The 16,527-nt window shown below is 40.5% G+C and overlaps 1 pseudogene; it reads right to left on the reverse strand.

Moving 5' to 3' along the window:
• Positions 1-13,469: 13,469 nt before the first annotated feature.
• On the reverse strand, positions 13,470-15,015 carry LOC103247389 (methionine aminopeptidase 2 pseudogene; annotated as a pseudogene).
• Between the last annotated feature and the right edge of the window lie 1,512 nt (positions 15,016-16,527).

Here is a 16,527-nt window from a genome sequence, read left to right on the forward strand (position 1 = left end):
CATTTAGTAAATTTATGGACTTACTGTCTTTAGTACTTCATTATTACTATTCAGAGTGGTTTTGCAAAAAAAAAAAAAAAAAAAAAGAAAAACCAAAAAGACATATAAATATGTGCTGTCTGTCATCTTGAACCAGAAATTCTATCAAGTATTTTCATTCTTACTTCTCAGATTAGAGGGCTCCATTTGTATTGTTAGACTATAGGCATTCAGTGATGTATCTAAAGGGAAACTCGTTTTTATATTAATTAATAAAGATAAATACCCTAGTATTATAACCTTGAATACAACTAGTAGGCAATGTCCCTAAATTGTGACATTTTTTATTTTAAAGAGATTATAAATGCTGAATTCAAGTAGTATTAAGAAAAATGCATGGTGTTAAGGAATTTTGTTGGATATAAGGAGTTTTATAATGCAGCATTTCTAGATTAAGATATAATATTAATTATTCCGTCTATTGTTAGTATCCTCTCACAGTTGCAGCCCCATAATAACAAGTATCCTCTTTAATGTTCAGGGCCTGCTGTGCCAATAGTACTTTTAACAAAATACATTGGCTTTAGGCTTTCTGACATGGCTTCACACTGAGATAAAGACAATTAACAAGATCAGTCTAAATTTTGGCTCTTTTATAATTGTTTATTAATGGGATTTTGAGATTACTTTTTTAAATTTAATTTTTTTTTCAATTGGGGTTGTTATTTGCTGTGTGTCTTTATTTTTAATGCCTGAATATTATCTGCTCGATCTGTTTCTCAATGGCAGGAAGGCAATAATTACCCTTGTAAAATGATCAAATGATAATTTTTCCTAAGGTCTTTGTAGCAGAATTATGGAGAAACCATCTTAGTTACAATGGATTTGAAAAGTAAGTTATTCATAAATAAACTTAATGTTCAAAAATTATGTTAGCTTTTGTTTAACATATAGAAGCACCATATACTTTTTATTTATTTATTTATTTGTAATTTTTATGAGTGTGTAATAGGTGTATATATTTATGGGGTATATGAGATATTTTGATACAGGCATATAATGTGTAATAACCACAGGTAGATAAATGGGGTATCCATCACTTCAAGAGGGTATCCCTTGCATTACAATCTAAGTGTACTATTTTTTTTTATTTTTAATTTTTGTTAGTGCATAGTAGGTGTATATATTTATGGGGTATATGAGATATTATGAATCTTGCATACAATGCATAACAACCACATCAAGGTAAATGGGGTATCCATGACTTCAAGAGTTTATCCTTTGTGTTACAATCTATGTATACTCTTAGTTATTTAAAAATGTACAATTCAATTAGTACTGACTATAGTCACCCTTTTTTGCTCTAATTTTAAACCATGCTGTCACTTGTCATTGTCATCACTGAACTCACAGTATGTGGCAAACCACATTATCTACCACAGAACTGCCATGGGATAGTGGAACCGCCATTGGTATTAAAGACAGTTGGACCTCAGCTCTACTAATAAGCTGTGTGACTTTGGGCAAGGCTTAACCACTATAAGTTTGAGTTTTCTCATATGTAAAATATGAGTAACAACTATCTCCGAATTGCTCTGGTGGTTAAATGAGATAATATATAATATATAAAGTGATACAAAATCTTGGTAAATTTCTGGCTACACAGCCATTCAATGTACTAGAATTTATTTTATTCTTCCTTCTTTAAGTGGTGTACTTGATTGTTCAGACTTTTTTTTTTTTTTTTAAGCCATGCCACCACGTAGAGTTTCCAAGAACTCAGGCCAGTGGTAGATCTACTCTTTCACATTTTAAAATTTAGAAACGTTGGATTCCTATAGGTCATCTGGAAAAAATATATCTATAATACATCTTGTAATCCAGAGAAAAGGGGAAAAAAGATAAAATAATATCAGATAAACATAATAATTTCATCAGGAGTGAACATACTGGATACATTCTGAGGAAAAAGCAAACAAGGATGTTAAATAGTCAAAAGAACCCAAAAGGATTTTTAAAAATATGGATTCCTTAGCCCCATCCCAAACATATTGAAACAGTATATTGAAGAATCAGAAACAGACACATATATTTTTAAAGACCTCCTGATTATTTTGATGATCGGCTTGGTTAGAAGTCACTGAAATAAGAGACATACAGAATGTCTGTGCTATAGTACTCTATCAAATCAGATTGTCAGGCTGCTGCATATTTAAATAATACTATTATAGTTCCCCTGTGGAAATTCCTAGATAAATACAAAGTTTTATACTTTCTATTTATTTTTTTCCATGGTTACTATTAATTGAAAAGTTTATAAAGTCTGCCCTTATGTCTTTGTTTAGTAAAATTATCCAAGACAGTAATTTGTTGCCTAATACTTCTTTTTTGTTTGTTTGTTTCTTGAGACAGAGTCTCACACCGTCACCCAGGTTGGAGTGCGGTGGTGCGATCTTGGCTCACAGTAACATCTGCCTTCTGGATTCAAGGGATTCTTGTGCCTCAACCTCCTGAGTAGCTAGGATTACAGTCGTGTGCCACCATGCATCTAGCTAGTTTTTGTAATTTTAGGAGAAATGTGGTTTCACCATGTTGGCCAGGCTAGTCTCAAACTCCTGGCCTCAAATGATCCACCTGCCTTGGTCTCCCAAAGTGCTGGAATTACAGGCATGAGGCATCACACCTGGTGCCTAATACTTCTTATATGAAGTATTACACTAATATTTATCTCAAAGATAAGGACCTAGTCAGAGAGGTTGCCTTATCTGAAAATCTATTCTGTTTCTTTTATTAGAGAATTAGAGTTAATGCATTATTATTTTTAGTTCTTTAATTGCCAGTAAGCTAAATACCCCTCTGTTACCTCCATACTAACCCCCATCTGTTATTGGTTGTTGCCATTTCCCTTGCTTTAATAATTTTAATACATCTGTAACTCTTTTTAAAACTCACCTAGCTGAAAACTATTTTTGAAAGAAAATGTGACAGAAACAAAATATAAATGTAATGCATTGGTACTCCTAAGCACCACGAACCTCACTAGCTAAAATTTGCTCTGTATACTCATGCCCCAATATTGACTTTTTAGTGCTTTACTAATTTTCCGTATAGGCTGCTTATAAACAGATGCCCTAATGAAATTTTCTGATACCAGAGTCTTGTAGGACACTAACATGTTTAATTATACCCTAATTTCTTTTGCTCTGAAAAAAATAGAACTTTAAAACTTACTTAAAAGAATTGCCTTTAGTATATTATGGTGCTAATAAGTATGTAATCAAGATAGCTTTGGGAAGCAGTGGTAAATTCAAGAAGGAATATTGGCAAGTTGAGTATCTTTGCATGTGGAATCACAGGAAGTTATTTAATCTTGTTTTACATCCAATACTCCTTAACTGGCTTGAGAAGGATAATGGGGATTTCATGTGACAGCTTAGGCCATAACTACTTGCTACACCACACTTCAAGAACGTCAGTGCTACTCTACCACCCCATGCTAATGCCTTTCCCTCCTCTCTTTTCCTGTCCTCTCTTCTCACTTTTTCCCCATCACCATTTTTCTCTTGTTACTTTGTGATTCTTGTTTATCTCCTCTTTTTTACTTTATACTCCATAATAATATTTATGTTACAGGATCTTTGGGGTGTTGCTTTTCTGGCCGGAAGCCTCTGTGGCCAGTGGTGTCTTTGCCCAAGTTCCTTGTCTTGAATCCAGGAAGAATGAGGTGCATAGACAAATGGAGGGTGAGCAACATGAAGAGAAGCTTTATTGAGGGTTACAACAGCTCGCAGGAGACCTGCAGTGGGTAGCTCCTCTCTGTAGGCAGGTCGTCCCATCAAGTGTTCAGCTCTTAGCAGAGAGGAGACTTTGGAGAGGGTGGATCCTCTCTGCAGGCAGGTGGTTCGAACAAATGTTCAGCTTTCAACAGAGAGGATAGCTCCTCTCTGCAGCTGGTCACCCCACCAACTGTAGCTCTCAGCAGAGAGGAGGCCTTGGAGAGGGTGGCTCCTCAGAGGAGAGGAAGTGTGTGCCAATAGGTCCATGGGGGGCCATGGACAGACTAGAAAAGGCACCATAAGTTCCCACTCTGGTTGGCGGGTCTGACAACCCAGTCCCATGGCCTAAAGGTGGGGCCTTTACTGGGGACCCACACCCTTCCACCCAGGAGCCTGCCTGCCTCCTGCCACCTACCATGGTGTGCAGGCCGTGCATGCCAAGGGGCACCTGTAGACCAGCATCAAACTGCCCTCAGCAGCCTTCCCTTCCCCCCTGTGCTTGTCAGGTCCCAATGTCTACAGGGGGACAAGGTGGTAGGACTTGAGCATAGGCATAACTGGCTGGGCTGTGACAGTGCCCAGGCTTGGCCCCAACCCTGCTCTGAGATTGGAGCAGGCACTAGGAGTGGGCAGAGGTCATGCAGAAGGACAAGGCACCTCTGAACCTACAAGGTTAAGGGAGTCCTTCCCGGGACCCCAAGAGCACATGGAGGCCCGGGTATAAAACCCTGACTTGGGTGCTGCAGCTGCATGCGGGAAGGAGGGCATGGTTCTTGCCTACTCCTGGTCCCCAAGAGAACAGGGTGGCCCCAGTCTACCACCCTGACTTGGGTGGCTGCAGCTATGCCTGCTTGGGGGATAGGGCTCCTGCCTGCTCCCAGCCCCCAAGAGCACAGGGAGGCCTGAGTCTACCATCCAGAGTAGGGTGGCTTCAGCTATGCTCGAGGGGATGGGGCTGCTGTCTTCTTCTGGCTGCCACTGCTTTGTGGAGCATGCAGTTCTGGCTGTGCCCCCTCACCGCCTGGAGGGGAGTCTCGTGATCTTCGCTGGACCCATGCCAGCATGCAGGGCAAGGACAACATGCCACGAGCTACCTCTGTTACCCTAGTGCTCAGGGCCAGCCCAGGATGGTGCAAATCATGGCCCCAGCCCTGCCGTTGGAAGTGGCAGGTTTGGTGGTCACCACGACGTGGGGCAGAACCCAGGAAGGAAGCCCCAGGTGACCCCATGCAGAGCCTCCTCCTGAGGCTCAGGAATCCAGCACCCTAGGCGGGGTGGGCACAGTGGCTTCCCTGCTGGCCAGAGCACCTCTCCCTCTTCCCACCCCAGCCCCCCAAGCATGATCCCGAGTCTGCATTGGCGCCCCTCTCTGCTCAATGGCTGCTCCCTGATGCACTGCTCCCCCACCAGTGGGCGACGTGGGCTGGCCTCATCATGGCAGCCCCCAGGGCAGAAGGCTGTAGGAGGGGCTGCTTCCTCCCTGCACCCTCCTTGCAGTGGCCAGCGTGATGGCAGAAGCCGCATCAGATGGCCCACCACTGTCATCACTTATATTATTTACTTAGGCTCATTAGAAACTTAAGGACAAAGAGGTGCCTAATTCTGAAAGGACTGCAAGTAAGCTTTCTCAGAGGCCTCAAAATTCGCATAACTGTTCCTGGCTTTACCTTGGATGTTGGAGCATTGTTGTTTCACTTCGTGTTACATTTAAATGTTTATAACATAAAAAGTTTGCCAAGTTTATAGTAAGCACAAAAGAAAATAAATTCATTATGCTCAGTGTGATTAGTTTTACCACAATGTCTACCACAGGGCAGATGTTTGCTTTCAATATTCATTTTCTTGGATCAGCCAGGTAGGCAGCTGTTTTTTTAAGGGTATGTCTGTTCATTTATGTTCCTTTGAATTGTAAATCTATCATCACATTTACTTTCAAAATTTCGGCCTAGAGCTCACAATTCTATCATTTAAGGAAATGTTTATATTACAACATATTCAAAAAGCATATATAATTACCTGCTCTAGACATTTTAAACACATGCACAAACTATGCACAATAAATTACCTTAATTTATCAGAGGTTAGATAAAACAAGTTTCTGTTTTATGTAGCTGCAGTATGTCCTCATAATACCCCGTGCAAGATAAAATATTGCTACTGACACACCATCATAAAATTATACAAGTGTGCTTCACTTTATGCAAAGGGTATATTCCTGCCAGTATGGGTGCGGGTAGACATATGACTGTCCATCCTCTGATACAATCATTTGATAGTAAGTAGTTGAATATATTCTTAGGCTGTGTGTGCAAAATGCTAAAATATCCGGCCAATCCAATGGGGAAAAATCAAAGTGGTAATTTGGCATCATGTAGCCTAAACAGAGGGTTGATTGAACTTCTTCATTTTTGCTGTGAGTTGTGTAGACTTGGCATAGACTTATTTAGAAGTAGTACAAAACATATTTAAGTTTTGTTTTTAGTTGAGTGATGTGAAGCGCAATCATTTAAACTAACCAGTGATTTTAATAGAAAGTTAAAGGAAATTACATAATATAAATAATAATAGATAAGTGATTATTGTTTTGCTAATATTTTATCTGTTTTTTTGTTTGTTTGTTTGTTTGTTTGTTTTTAATACTGGCAATGCCATGAAACATGACTTCTTTTTACTGGAGGAAGGAGTTGGATAGAATTTCAACCAACCTGTTCATACTTCCTGAGGAATGTTAAAAAGCAGAAAATTATATTCTTTTAGGTATTCAGATGTCTTCCTTTGCGACAACCAAATACTTGGATAGAATTGATCACTTGAACCCCATTATCATCTTATATAAACACTGACAGTAAAAGGAACAAAATCAACGTTAAAAAATAAGATGCAATTATGTGTGTCACAATTCAGATATGTCTGACATTAGGCAGCATATGAAATTTTTGTATTTGATATGTAATTATAATTTTGCTATAATGCTTTATAAATACTGGGCATTTTCTTATTGCTTTCTCACAGAAAGTGGTATTACTTTCAGATTAGTCTGTTTTCATTGAAAAGAGGAGAAATGGGAATAGTATGTAATACACAGAATCTGTTTCTTAGAGAAGGCATATGCTAAATACTTGTTAAATTTATTAACTATTCAAAATTTTGTCAAAATAATGTGACCTATTAACCAAATAATTTATCAAAAAAAATTAAGGTAAGTCATATTACACCAACATACTGATAGAGGACCGATGAAGGGGCCTTGTCCCAAGTCATATAAAAATGTTATAGTCAAGAAAAGAAAAAATCAAAGGAAAATAAATATTTGTGGGCATATTAATGATGCTTTATGTGTTCTTGTTTTGTTTAAAGAGATTTCTGTCTCAGAGGAAAAAATAGATCAGAGCACCTAATTCCATTAAAAACCTAAACATATCTAAGCCTGTCAAACCAATGATATTTTCTCTAATAAAAAATGACTTGAACCTTTTTGTTAAGCTTCAGTTAACTCCATCGTTAATAAAGACAAATAAACTATCTCTAATCAATTTAGTCTGTTACTAATGGACTCATCATTGGAATAGAAGTACCATAATGACTAATTTCAGAATATATATTGTGTCAAAGAAGTCTTTCATATGTTCTTATTTCCTTTATTTCTACACAATTACTTATTAGTACAGATTAGTACACATGTTAAACAATGGTTTACTGTTTTATCTTATCATATTTTTTAAGTGTGTAAGCCAGATGTATTAGGGTTCTCTGTAGGGACAGAATTAATGGGAAAATATATATATATATATATATAAATTTATATAATGGGAAGTTTATTAAGTATTAACTCACACGATCACAAGGCACCACAATGGGCCATCTGCAGGCTGAGGAGCAAGGAGAGCCAGTCCGATTTCCAAAACTGAAGAACTTGGATCCAATGTTCTAGGGCAGGAAGCATTCAGCACAGAAGAAAGATGTAGGCTGGGAGGACAGGCCAGTCTTTCTTTTTGCATTTATCTGCCTGCTGATATTCTAGCCGGGCTGGCAGCTGACTAGAGCATACCCACCCAGATTAAAGGTGGGTCTGCCTTTCCCAGCCCACTGACTTGAATGTTAACTTCCTTTGGCAACACCCTCACAGACACCACCAGGATCAATACATTGTATCCTTCAACCCAATCAAGTTGACACACAGTATTAACCATCACAAGTCCATGCTTGTCAACGTGAACCCATACACATCTTCCAAAATCATACATCATTTTCAATAAAGAAAATAACAAGGTCATAATTACATGTAACATAATACAACTGTCCTTCATACAACCGGAAATGCACCAATCCCCAACCCAAATACTATTATATAAAGTTAACAACACTTAAATATTGATGTGAAGTCAATAAATCTTATGACACATGTTAAAGTAGAAAGGATATAAAATGAAGATATTTTCTTGGTACAAGTGTATACATGCACAAATATGTCTTTAACAATAGAAGGAGGAAATACTCATGACAATTACAGTCCTTGTTTCTGCAGCTGGTCACGTGGTCATAGCTGGTATTGATGACTACCTACTTCTTTATTTTTTAATTTTTTTTTTTTACACTTTAAGTTCTAGGGTACATATGCACAATGTGCAAGTTTGTTACATATGTATACATGTGCCATGTTGCTGTGCTGCACCCATTAACTCATCATTTACATGAGGTATATGTCCTAATGCCATCCCTCCCCCCTCCCCTCTCCCCACAATAGGCCCTGGTGTGTGATGTTCCCCTTCCTGTGTCCAAGTGATCTCATTGGTCAATTTCCACCTATAAGTAAGAACACGCAGTGTTTGGTTTTCTGTTCTTGTGCTAGTTTGCTGAGAATGATGGTTTCCAGCTACATCCACGTCCCTACAAAGGACATGAACTCATCCTTTTTTATGACTGCATAGTATTCCATGGTATATATGTGCCACATTTTCTTAATCCAGTCTGTCACTGATGGACATTTGGGTTGATTCCAAGTCTTTGCTATTGTGAATAGTGCTGCAATAAACATACGTGTGCATGTGGATGACTACTTACTTCTACTACCCATTCTGTATTCCCTCTGCCTTCAGTGAGCACTTCAGCACTTTGTGTTTGTTTGTTTCTTTGTTTGTTTTCCTGGTGGAGTGACCCAAACCTTCATTCTTGAAGGATCTGGGTCATTTGCAGTCCTGCCTGGATTTGGCTGCTGTAGTTTCCCAGTGACCTTAATCACAGGTCATGGTAATACTAAGAGATACTCTAATGGAACTCCTGTATTCCATATATATACTTCCTTACCTCTGTTGTGGAGTAGTAGACTGATTTCATCTTGATAGTCTCTCTAAGTCTATCACCCCAGCCAACACTGTAACTCCCTTCTTAGTCTGTTGACTTAAAGGTAGGAGGAGCCCAAAGTGTCCAGGTGGCAATCTTAACTTCCAGTTTAATGGAATCGTTGTTGTGTCTCTTGGTGGGAGCGTTCCTTGCTCTGGAACTAAGACCTCTATGCCAGCAGAACGTATTGTTGTGGGAACGGGAAGCAAAAATTTTACTAGTGGATCACTAGGGATGATGGTGAGTGGTGCTACTTCCACTTCCACCCCTTGATTTGTGGACCCATGAATCCTGGCTATGGGAGAAACAGTACCATACATTAGACACTGACTCAGAGCATATGGGCCTTCTGGAGAACTTTGCCGCAGCCCTGAAAAGTATTGTTGCCTAGATGGCATTGTAATTGTGACTTCAAGAGGCCATTTCACCATTCTATCAATCCAGCTACTTCAGCATGATGGGGAGCATGGTAAAACCAGTGATTTCCATGAGCATGAGCCCACTGCCACACTTCTGTAATCATAAAGGGGGTGCCTTGGTCAGAGACAATGCTGTGTGGAGTACCATGATGGAGGATAAGGCATTCCATGAGCCACGGATAGTAGTCACGGCAGAAGCATAGTATGCAGGATAGGCAAACCCATATCCAGAGTAAGTGTCTATTCCAGTAAGGACAAACCTCTGCCTTTTCCATGATAAAAGAGGTCCAATTTAATCAACCTGCCACCAGACAGCAGGCTGATCACCCTGAAGAATGGTGCCATATCAAGAGCTCAGTGTTGGTCTCTGCTGCTGGCAAATTGGGCACTCAGCACTGGCCATAGCCAGGTCAGCCTTGGTGAATGGAAGTCTGTGTTGCTGAGCCCATGCATAACCTCCATCCCTGCCACTATGGCCACTTTGTTAATGGGCCCATTAGACGATGACAGGGGTGGCTGGGAAAAGAGGCTGCATGGTATCCACAGAATGGTCATCTTATCCACATGATTTTTAATATGCTCCTCTGCTGAGGTCACCAGTTGGTGAGCACACACATTGGAAATAAATATCTTCACAATGTTTGACCACTCAGAGAGGTCCATCCACATACCTCTTCCCCAAATTTCCTTGTCACTAATTTTCAAATCAGATTTCTTCCATGTCCCTGACCATCCAGTCAAACCAGTGGCTACAGTCCAGGGATCAGTATCTATTCGCACATCTGGCCATCTCTTCTTCCATGCAAAGTGGGCAACTATGTGCACTGCTCAAAGTTCTGCTCACTGGGAAGATTTCCCTTCACCACTCTCCTTCAGGGATGTTCTAGAAAGGGGTTGTAGTTCTGCATCCTTTCACTTACGAATGGTGCCTGAATATCATGCAGAACCATCTATGAATCAGTCCCTAGTCTTTTCTTCTTCTGTCAACTGATCATAGGGAACTCCTCATGAGATCATTGGTGCAGGCTGGGGGAGAGAAGGCTGAGTCGTAGGAGTGGAGACCATGGGCATTTGAGCCACTTATGTAACTTACTTGTGCCTTCATGACCTGCTAAAGCCTGATCATGAATATACCACTTCCATTTAATGGTGGAATGCTGCTGTGCACGACCCACTTTATTGCTGTATGGGTGAGACAGTATTCAGTTCATGATAGGCAGTTCAGGTCTCATGGTGACTTGACGACCCATAGTCAAAAGTTCAGTTTCCACCAAAGCCCAGTGACAGGCCAAGAACTGTCTCTCGAAAGGAGAGTAGTTATTTGCATAAGGTGTCAGGGCCTTGCTCCAAAATCCTAAAGGCCTGCACTGGGATTCACCTATGGAGGCCTGCCAAAGGCTCCAAACAACATTGCTATCCGCACTAACACCTCAAGCACCAATGGATCTGCTGAGTCATATGGCCCAAGTGGCAGAGCAGCTTGCACAGCAGCCTGGACCTGTTGCAGAGCCTTCTCCTGTTTTGTACCACACTCAAAATTTGTAGCCTTACAGGTCACTCGATAAATGGGACAGTGTAACACACCCAAATTAGGAATGCGTTGCCTCAAAAATCCAAATAGGCCCATTTGGTGTTGTGGTTTTTTCTTTGTTGTAGGAGGGGCCAAATGCAGCAACTTATCCCTCACCTTAGAAGGAATATCTCAACAGGCCCTACACCACTGGACCCCTAGAAATTTTACTGAGGCAAAAGGTCCTTGATTTTTAGTCCGATTTATTTCCTATCCTCTGGCACGCAAATGTCTTACCAATAAGTCCAGTGTGTTTGCTACTTCTTGCTCACTGGATCCAATCAGCATAATGTCATCCATGTAATGAATCAGTGTGATATCTTGTGTAAACAAAAACTGATCAAGGTCTCTCTGATTAAGATTATGACACAAAGCTGGATAGTTCATATATCCCTGAGGTAAGAGAGTGAAGGTGTATTGCTGGCCTTGCCAACTAAATGTGGATTGATTCTGGTGGGCCTTGTAAACAGCAATGGAGAAAAAAGCATTTTCCATGTCAATGGCTGCATACCAGGTAGGAGGAAATGTGTTAATTTGCTCAAGCAATGAAACCACATCTGGTACAGCAGCTGAAATTGGAGATACCACTTGGTTAATCGTACAGTAATCTACTGTCATTCTCCAAGAACCATCTGCACAAGTCATATTGAAGAGCTGAACAAGAATGTGGTGTGAATCACCACTCCTGCATCTTTCAAGTCTTTGATGGTGGCACTAACCTCCGCAATTCCTCCAGGGATGCAGTATTGTTTTTGATTTCCTATTTTTCTAGTTAGAAGCGGCTCTAATGGCTCCCATTTGGCCTTTCTCACCATAGTAGCCCTCACCCTACCAGTCAGTAAGCCAATGTGGGGGTTGTGCCAGCTGCTAAGTATGTCTATGCCAATGATGCATTCTGGCACTGGGAAATGACCACTTGATGAAACTGGGGGCCCACTGGACCCACTGTCAGTTGAACTGGAGCTAAAACTCCATTAATTACTTCATCTCCATTAACCCCTACTTTAATTGGAGGACCACAATGACTTTTTGTGTCCCCTGGAATCAACATCATCTCAGAGTCAGTGTCCAGTAGTCCCTGAAATGTCTGATCATTTCACTTTCTCCAGTGCACCGTTACCTTTGTAAAAGGCCAGAGGTCTCCTTGGGGAAGGATAGGAGAAAGATTAGTTGCATAAATTGTCATTAATGTAGTGGGGTCCTTCCTCAAGGGCACCCAGCCTCCACTTTCCTCAAGGGGCTGTGGGTCTGTAAACTGGCCCAAGTCTGGAAATTGATTGAGGGGCCATAATTCTCTGTTTCTGTAATTCAAATTTGTCTTTGGCCCATTCGACCTAGAAGTTTTCTGCTTATATTAATTAAATTGAAATGCAGTAGGATTCCTATCAACTTCACTTCTAGGAACACTGTGATTAATTAGTCAATGCCAGAGCTCTATATGACTGGGACAGTTCTGATGGCTTGTTTGCATCTGCTTTCCATTACAATAGCTACACCCACCTTGTCTTTGATGGTCGAGTGCTGCCACTTGGCCCCTGCCACAGCGGATCCAATTATTTCCATTGTATTTAAATTTTATAGTTGAATGACTGCAGTTCCCACTGTTACATTTGACATACATAATAGAGCAACTACAGGACTCTTCAAAGATGCAGATACTGCCCTTTCAAATCTATTTGTCAAGGCATTGATGAAGGGTGTATCTTTTGGACCCTCCCAGCTGGGATGAGAAGGTCTGAAGTGACTAATTCACTCCACCATCCCCATTTTCCTCAGCCTTTGGATCCCTTCTTCTGCGTTAAAACAAGGGAGATCAGGCATTTCCAGCATGCTTATAGTGGGCCTGCTTTTAATTTGTATTTCAACTAACCAAGAAAATAAAAGATTAGAATCTTTTTTTAACTCCCTGGGCTGCAACATTAAATCCAGAGTCCCTTGTTAGTGGCCCCAAATCAATAAATTCAGCCTGATCCAATTCTGTGTTCTTTCCACCATTATACCACATCCTTAATATCCATCCCCACGCCTGTTCTCCAGGTTTCTTTTTTTTTTTTTTCAGATCTGAAAATGTCTTTATTTTTTAGAAAATGGATTCCAGGAAGGTTAAAAAGCAACACCAGAGGGTATAGGTGCAGAACTGGATGTAGTCATTCAAAGCATTCAAGTAAGAATATGGCAATATAAATATCCAAAAAGTATCTCTTAGGTATTCAAAACAAAACGTATAAGTCATTCCTAACTAATTTGAGCTTTATAGCATTTTCCTAGACAGGAAGGGGAAAAACAGTTAGCATTTAAAAGTCCTGAAAGCTTTTTCGTTGGTTAATTACATTAGATGGTTTGTCTTTGATCAAATTCCTTCTTTTTTAAACATGGATAAAAGTATTACATGGGTCCACTGTTAAAACAGACAACATGTTGCAAATTAATTCTGGTATAATGTTTTCCAACAAAGCTTAGAAAATAAAGGTGTTGAGGTGGCTTTGGACTAAGTTTAATAGTCATCTCCTCTGCTGACAACTTCTTTACATGTTGGACGCAACAGGATGGTATGTTCAAATTGCGCTGTATATGATCCTTTAATGTCACATAATAGTGGATATGGATCTACAAGGCCCAAGTCACACAGATTCTTCAGAGCCATCAAGTATTGACTTTCTCCCAAGCGATCCAGCCATCTGCGGCAGAAGGCAAGGGTGCCAAAGTTTTCACTGATGACATTTAGTAAGTGTTTTGTTCTTGGAAGCCTTATTGGCACATGTTCAACATCAAAATTTTTCATGTAATGTGAACATTCCATATCATCATGAACAACACCTTTTCCTGTACTACCAAAGGTTTCAATTGCATATACTTCTCCTTCCTCCATTCTTGCTGCCTCCCCTCCTTTCACAATCGGCACTGTTTTTCCAGCATGTATTCTATATTGCCCAATTGAATGTCCATTTAGATTATGGATTGGTTTCACTTGATATGTCTTCCCATCTATTTCAACTTCATAGGACTCCATAACTTCTTGGATGGCCTCACCAACATCACACAGACGAACATCAATTCCAGCACACTTTATTCCAGTGTTAGTAGCATCTTTTACAGCTTTTAATAATGTATCAAATTTGGGATTAAAAGTGACAGTAAAAGCACAGTCAATAATCCTACCACTTATATGTGTTCCAAAGTCTATTTTACAGATGTCATCATACTGTAATACTGTTGTGTCACCGGCATTGGGAGTATAATGGGCAGCACAATTATTGAGAGAACATCCAGTAGGAAATGCCAAGCCTGCATTTAATCTATTCTCTTTTATTAACTTGCGTGAACAGTCTTCCAACTTTTCACAGATTTCCATCATTGTCATCCCAGGCTTGATCCAGCTCATTACATATTTTCTAACTTGTCGATGTGCTTCTGCAGCTTCTCGAAAATCATTCCAAATCTCTTCACTTGCCTGATCTAATGCTTTCTTTTCTTCACTTGTAGTTCTCCAAGCAGCTGTTCGCCCATCTTGTGTGGGTGGGTATTCGCATTCTTGTCCTTTGGGAAATACACCATTAGGATACAGGTCACATATTGGAACTGAGGGAGGGTCTGTTTGAACTTTTGGTCCTCTCTTCTTCTTCTTCTTTTACTTCTTCTTTCCAGTTGCTCCATCTCCATCGCCATCTCCATCGTCATCATCTTCATCTCTTTCTTTATCTTCCAATGCTTGTCTTTCCAACTGTCTTGCTACTTCATCCACTGAGGCTCCTGATTCTTTATCAGGTTCCTGTTCCCCTGCTGCAGAAGCCCCTTTGCTCTTCTTCTTCTTTCGTCTTTTTTTCTTGGCTGCTTTCTCAGCCGTAGAGGCAGCTCCTTCTTCCCTGTCGTCTGGATCCAGGTCGCCATTCAAGTGGCTCCCAGAGGCTGCTGCCTCTTCCACATCCACCATGTTGCCCGAGAGAGCAGGAGGGAATGAGACCTGTTCTCCAGGTTTCTGTTTATATAAATTAGAAAACTCAAGCAGTTTTTTTTCAAGTGTAGTGCACCTCCTCATGCTTCACACTCTCAAACTCACTTCTAAGGGCCCGCAGGGACTTTAGTCACGTCATAGGTCTGGAAGCAAACAGGGGTGTTGGGGGTGGCTCTTGACTGGAATCTACATTATCTTGCCTGGCAACTGTCTCAGGGGAGGCCATCACTGTTGCCTTGGGCAGCACAGGGTTTATCTCCTCAGACAAAGGTAGAAAGACTGATGGTATCATGAGTCAGGGATGGGATGTTGCCATTATTGGTGATGGGGAAGCTGTTTCTTCTGGCAAAAAAGGTTCATCATAGTTTACAATCTCAGTGTTCCCAGCTTCATCAGGGTCCTCCTGCATGCCCCATTCCAAGTTGCAGGGTCCCATTCTTTTCCAATCAATGCTCTCACTCTAACAGTAGACCCCGGTGAGGTTCTGCATGCACCTTTCATTGCAGGTCAGCCACATGCATGATAAGAGCTTCTGTCTCTTTTTCCACAATTTCAGTGCTTTCTCTGCAGGAGATAAGACTCTCACTTAGGGCAATCACAGTAGATTTGAGGTTCAGTATCTGTTTCTGAAGTTGGGAGATAGAATCCCAGAGTTCATCATTTTCTTTCATCACTTTGTCCACTGAACTTAGGAGTAACCAACCAGCTTAATTATGTTCCTTGGTTCTCCACATATGGTCAAATGTATTATATACAGAGTCACTAAACTCCTTGCCTCTCATAAGTGGTAAATCAGGAGTGTCAAATGCATGTGTTTTGCATAAATGTCTAAACAGTTCATGTCAAGGGCTATCAGTATTCTCCATACTATTATAAGTAGAGCCTTAGCATTTGAGGTCTAATCATATTAATCAGCCTACTCCAGAAATCCCAAAATCAATGAAAGAACTCCATCCTTCATATTCTGTTCCTCAAGAACCACTCCCAGTACCCAAATCTGTATTAGTCAGTGTTCTCTAGAGGAACGGAATTAATGGAATATGTATATATTCCATTAATCTATCTATCTATCTATCTATCTATCTATCTATCTATCTATCTAGCTTTCAGTGTGTGTCTGTATATATGCATATATATACAGACATATATATTTATATATATATATACACACACACATACAGACACAAACAAGCATATATATAGGAGTTTATTAGTATTATTAGTATTAACTCACAAGATCACAAGGTGCCACAATAGGCCGTGTGCAGGCTGACGAGTAAGGAGAGCCTGTCCGACTTCCAAAACTGGAGAACTTGGAGTCTTATGATCGAGGGCAGGAAACATCCAGCATGAGAGAAAGATGTAGGCTGGGAGGCTAGGCCAGTCTCTCTCTTAACGTTTTTCTGCCTGCTTTTTATATTCTAGCCATGCTGGCAGCTGATTAAATTGTGCCCACCCAGATTAAGGTGGGTCTCCTGTTCCCAGCCCACT

Source organism: Chlorocebus sabaeus, chromosome X, assembly GCF_047675955.1.
Source record: "Chlorocebus sabaeus isolate Y175 chromosome X, mChlSab1.0.hap1, whole genome shotgun sequence".
Taxonomy (NCBI): Eukaryota; Metazoa; Chordata; class Mammalia; order Primates; family Cercopithecidae; genus Chlorocebus; species Chlorocebus sabaeus.